Source organism: Anneissia japonica, unplaced genomic scaffold, assembly GCF_011630105.1.
Source record: "Anneissia japonica isolate Jap-2015-1 unplaced genomic scaffold, ASM1163010v1 scaffold211_len1577895_cov191, whole genome shotgun sequence".
NCBI classification, from domain to species: Eukaryota; Metazoa; Echinodermata; class Crinoidea; order Comatulida; family Comatulidae; genus Anneissia; species Anneissia japonica.
In genome coordinates this window covers 1,522,902-1,528,994 of record NW_022711099.1, presented here as the reverse complement: position 1 = coordinate 1,528,994, position 6,093 = coordinate 1,522,902, and the positions used below count along the sequence as shown (strand labels likewise).

At 31.4% G+C, this 6,093-nt stretch overlaps 1 pseudogene; it reads right to left on the bottom strand.

Moving 5' to 3' along the window:
* Positions 1–3,923: 3,923 nt before the first annotated feature.
* LOC117107291 lies at positions 3,924–5,886 on the bottom strand (annotated as a pseudogene).
* Between the last annotated feature and the right edge of the window lie 207 nt (positions 5,887–6,093).

Genomic DNA, 6,093 nt, shown 5'->3' with positions numbered 1-6,093 from the left:
ATTCAACAAACAAATTTGAAAGGTCTACTAAAGTGCCATCAGAACTATGCCAAATAGAATTCATCTTTATAAATCAGTATAATTCACATCTTTCAAAATACAGAGAAAGGCATTTCCACCTGCAAAGACAATTTGTTAGTACATTTTAAATTTCATCATTTAAAAATTACTTAGCATACTATTTATGAATTAGTACGAAATAACTATTTTGATATTGCTTCACAAACTTTTCCAATTTATGTATACTTTAAATGAAATGCTTGAATTGCATTTAATATTTATCAGGAAATAACTGCAGAAGCAAAATACTGTGGTGAAGTATTCAACATCATTAAATAATATTGTAGATAAATAGTGTATTACATTTTAATAAAAGAAAAAATACAACTGTATTGAAACAATACTGTAATTAAATACAGTCTGTACTGTATGAGTTGATTTAAAAATATTTAAGAATATGAATTTTTAATAGAATTCAATTGACTTAAAATCATATCATATCATATCATAACATTTATTTCGCCTCAGTTAAAATTACAAAAATTACAAACAAAGACATTGCACAAACAAAGGTAAATCAATGAGGCAGGATTGCCTAAATGTTATAAATAAAATAACAGTCGAGAGGCTCTCCACAAAGAAATACCATACACAAAGATGTAACATGAAAGTTAAAATTTAAAAATCAGTATAAAAAGTTACATTGCATTATTAAAATTTAAATATATAAAAATTCAAATCTTTTAAGTATTTTTAAAACAGTAAAATTGAGATAAAATATTGGTAAAAATTGCATTTTATTTTATTTAAAACATTAGGCTAGGTCAGTAAGGTATTTTTTTAAGTTATATTTAAAAATATTATAATTAGTTAATAATAATTGATCACCGAGATCCACAGGCAGGCCTCTGAAAAGTCTGACAAACGAATTAAAAACAGAATGATGAAAGCTGTCAGTCCGAACGATGAAATTATTACGTAACTTAAGATGGTCAGCGTGTCTGGAATTTACAGAAATATATTTAAAAACATCCAAATCATACATGTTATATAAACATTTGGCTACAAAATTAATACAAAAATAGTCAATAGGAAATGAGATTAAGACGCTTTAAACGTTCAGAGTACGGGATACTGCCTGTGGATCTCGGAAAGCAGATACGCGTAACTCGTCTTTGAACGGACTCAAGAGTAGCAATATCTTTTTTATAGAATGGAAAATAAACAAAGGTTACCCCTGAATAAACTATACTTGCATGAATAAGAAAAATTGTGATTTTTTTTTTCAATGAAAAACCCACTAAAACTTCATGTAAATAAAAATAAGTTGATTTATGGCATTAGATTAATATAAAATAACTAATTGCACTGATTTTGTATTGAATAAGACTCATTTCTTTCTATATACAGGTAGTAATTGAATAGGCACCTCCTTATAAACATACAGATTATTGTGACAATAACAAATTTGATTAAAATACTGTAGGCATAAGCCTACTAAAAACTACTTGCCTTATAACACAAATTTGCTTTATGTGTACTTGCCTGGGTATTTGTGGTGGCCAAATTTCTGGTGGTAGCATAAACCTAAAATATTGTAGATAAAATTGTAAATGTTAATAAAATAATACAACTGTATTGAAACAATACTGTAATTAATATTATGGCCAGGAATGTATGAGAATATTTAAGAATATGAATTTTGAATAGAATTCAATTGACTTAAAAAAAGAAAAAAACAAAGGCTACCACTGGATAAACTATACATGCATGAATAAGGAAAATAGTTTGATTTATTTTTCAATTAAAAAAATACTAAAAATTTATGTGAAAAACAATCAGTTGACTGATGACATTATATTAATATATAATAATTAATTGCACTGATTTTATATAAAATAAGATTCAATTCAGTCAAAATACTGACACTGAATAAGCACCTCCTTAAAAGAAAAAAAAAACACAGAATATTATAAACAGTAACAAGTATGATTAAAATACTCTAGACCGAAGCCTAAAAAAAACCCAAAAAAACTGTACTTGCCTTTAAAATTTGCTTTGTGTGTGCCTGCCTAGGAAACCCCTAAAAATATTAAAATTAAAAATCAAATTAGATAAATGTGTGTTTGTTAGCCTACATTAAAAAACTCTAATTAATAAGCCTAGTTTAAACCCAGAGGTAACGGAACTAGGGGGTGATGCGTTATGGAGAGTAATGTTGACAGGAAATGGCGTGCGGTGAGTTTGTTGTGTTTATGCGCTATTGATGTTGAAGTACAGCAACTATTTATTTAAGTACAGCAACTATTTATTTTAGTAAAAGTATTTATGTAATGCATGAAAAAGGTTGGGGGAATGTTGGGTATCGAAATGATTTTAAGTGCTGCTTATTTCATGCATAAATGTAAGGTAAATTACGTTGATTAATTAGCGAAGATATGGATGCAATTACTTGGAATTAAGGTGTTCATAAGGCAACGCTGTAACAAGAAAGTAAAAGAATATTCTGAACTTGATAACTAGTAGTAATGGCTAGTATGCCTTGCGATCAATGAAAGTGCTGAAGTTGTGTACTTTTGCTGAACAATAACACAGCGGAATAGATATACCTGTAGGGCTATAGTGTTTAATGACTGAAAAGCCAGCGTGTTTATGGTTATATATACACTTATAGAAGTTGCAGAGTATATATGTAGTTGTTTTTTTTTTTTTTTTTGAAAATGTGTATGTTCTGGAATTTGAGAAAAGAAAAGAAAAGTCGGCAGTAATGCAAGAGTGACAAGTTGGAAAGAAAATGTAGGGAACTTTTTTTTCGAATTTTGCAAATACTGCACTTTAATTTGATGAAGAGAATGTCAATGGCAGAGGTGAACGACTTCGTGTTGAGAATTACTAATATTGTGTGGGAATTATGTAAGAAATGAAGCTGATTTTAAAATAAGTATCTTTATTTTACGTGAATTTAGGAATTTGAAGCCGTGAACTGTTTTTTTTTTGTACTGCATGAAGTAGAAATCCTGAGGATTTTCATTTTCAAATCTATGTCAAGTGATATTTTATGAATTTTTGAGCATTTGAATGAGGAAGTTGAAGTTTAATGCTGAAGGTGATGGCTGTCTTCATGATGAAATCAACTGCACTGGGTATTAATATGACTAGGCTTGTGGGACGTGTAATACATCAAAGAGATGTTTTTGTTAATTACATGTGCAAGGGCAATATGCTGTGAAAAGATGACGTTCAGCAAAGTAGTCATGGTTTCATTTGCGAAAGTATTGTTGCACTAAATGAGTCCAAGTAGATATATGTATACAAATTATTGTGTTTTACATACAGGTGAAACTTCATAAAAGTAAAGATTTTTTTGTAATACACATATTTGGAACATTTATTTGACTAAAATATCAATTGTAATATGTGTTAAAGGTATGTGTTAAAGATTTCAAAGAAGATTTACGTACTACTGAAACTTCCTTAAGCCAAACTTTTTTAATAATCAAACTAGAAACACTTATTTTACTAAATAATAATGTTACATGTCTTGAAGATATGTATTAAACTTTTATACTAAATGTACATAGTCCTGAAACCTCCAGAAAGCGGACATATTTTGTAAGACACATATTTGGAACAGTCATTCTGCTAAAGAACAATGTTATGCGCTCAAAATATTTACTAAACATTTTAGCCTAAACTTACGTACATGAAACAATGTAAACACTAAACAATGCATATTTTCTGTAGTGGACACATTTTGGACATTTGTTTCACGATATGTAATATGTGTAGCGTAATGTTCAAATTTTACTGTATGCTTTAATGTTTACTTGTGGTTAGATTTGTACAGGTTGAGTCTTGGTAGTTTTTACTCTTTTTTAATCTTTAGACCTGTAACTAATTATTTTCTGTAGGCTCCAAAATTGTTAGTGCATGCGATCGTTTGTATGGCGACTGGTTGAAGGAACGTTGGTTTGCACGCTGGATGCTGCAGCAGAATGTGTTGTAGGCTGTTTAGTTTGTGGTTGACATGGCCTGTGACATGGTCTTTCAATTCCGACTTGCACTTTCTCTCGCGGAAACTGTTGTTGTACTTCATACAATGGTGCATTTGGCAAATTTTGTTGGGGTTTTATTGAAGTGATGTGGAAGTTTGGTTCGCGCACATGCTCGTCATTTTTGCGAGTACCAGGCTTGTACCAACCAGAAATTTTCCATGTTGTGCTGTGCTGTTTATAATAATCAATCACAGAGTTGATATGCTGACGTATTTCCAACATTGGCAAGAGAGGGCTTGTCGTCTGGATATGAAAATAAGAAATGTAGACATTACATACATGTGATGAAAATTGAATAGTGGAAATATAATAAGTGGGTTGCAGGGAGTAAAAGTTAATTTTATTGAGATAGTGGGTATGTATATGATAGTATATTTAAATGCAAAGGATTGGTGAATGAGTATGAAATGAGAGTGGTTGTGTGAAATTAATGTAAAATGGTGGTGGGTGTGACTAGTATGTAAATATTTTGCACCTGTGGGTTTGACTTTATGGGTCTAACTGCCTTTGTTTGACCAAGGCTGAATGACCAGCAATGTTATGAAATCTGGCAATAGAGTTGCTTTTAGTGGGTTTGTTGGAATTTACTGGTGGATTATATATTTTGACATTGTGTAATAAATGAAGGTATTGTTTGATTTTCATTTTTCTTTGAAGTAATGTAAAATATGATTGTGGAAACTATGATGAAAGCATAATGAGTTTTGCTGGTTTAGTTGCCAAACAAACAAATAGTGGCACGAGTTGAAAAATGTCAAACAATGATAATGTGTTATTGAATATTTTGACTTTGGTAATAGAAATATTTTTGGTGTAATGGTATTTTATTTTCGAGTCGTACATGTGTTTTTATAAAAGGAAATCATGAATTGTACTTACTGTCATGCATGAATTGTACTTACTTTCATGGCTTGCTTTGACAGAAACAGTGCTGTGAATGCAGCTGACTGGAAAGGCACACGTGTAATATTTACCTCTGTGGATGATATTCTGCAAGAAAGGATTCTTGTAGCAATATCTTCAGTTATGGTGGCGGGGCATGGTGTTGTGCTTTCGTGTTGGGAGTCGCTGAGTGTTGCTCCACATCCTATGATTATATTAGCCTTGGTTATTGTGATGTTGGCTGCCTCCATGTATAGAGCCTTTGGCGTTGGTTTATCAGTGTATTCAGCAACATAAGGCCTAGTGCACTTTGTAGCAAGTGTATTTTGAATGGGAAGAAAGGGTTGTTGCAGTTCAATGATTGGTATGTTGTTGTACATTGTTTTGTATTCTGGTTCAAACAGGCCGACATTGGCACCAATCCATGTGATATTCTGAATTTTGATTAGTTGACGGGTGTCCTGTGATGAGGTTGTAAAAATATAAAACAGGCCGCCATCTCTTAGCTCTCTGAAAGTGACAAATTATCATTATTAGAAGAAGTTGTTGGAGAGTTGGAGAGAATATGCATTTTGTAGTTACGTAAATGTAAATATATCATTGACGAGAGTTAGAGCACATAAAGCTGAAACTGGAAATGAAAGCACCGTTTGATTGTGGGATCGGTGATAGTGTGTTGTTTTGGTGTTCAAGTAACAAATGATGTATGTAGTTACCTTAAGAGAATTAGGCGGTCATATTTTTTCTGGAATTTCAGGAATTTATTCTCACGTGTTGCCTTTTTTGGTTTTTGTTTTTTGATACGAAGTATCTCAGCTAATACTCTTGAGTTGTCACTGTCCGCTGGAAGAGAGTTTAGGTTGGTAAGTGTCACATCCTATATAGTTTCGTGATTAAAAATGTCCATGGCACTTTGCAAGTTTCCCAGTTCAATGTACTGAGAGAGCATTTTGTGCATTGAAGATGTACACTGTAATAAATAATAAAGTGATGTTAATATTTGAAATGTGAATAATAGTTGGTATTAGTGAAGAATGTGAATTTAGTCACATTGTTTTGAAATGGTGTCAAAAAGTACATGAAGAAATGAGAGCACTTTATTTATGTAGTGTTTTTAAGCAGAAGGAAAAGAAAACAGTTGTGGGGATTTTTGTTC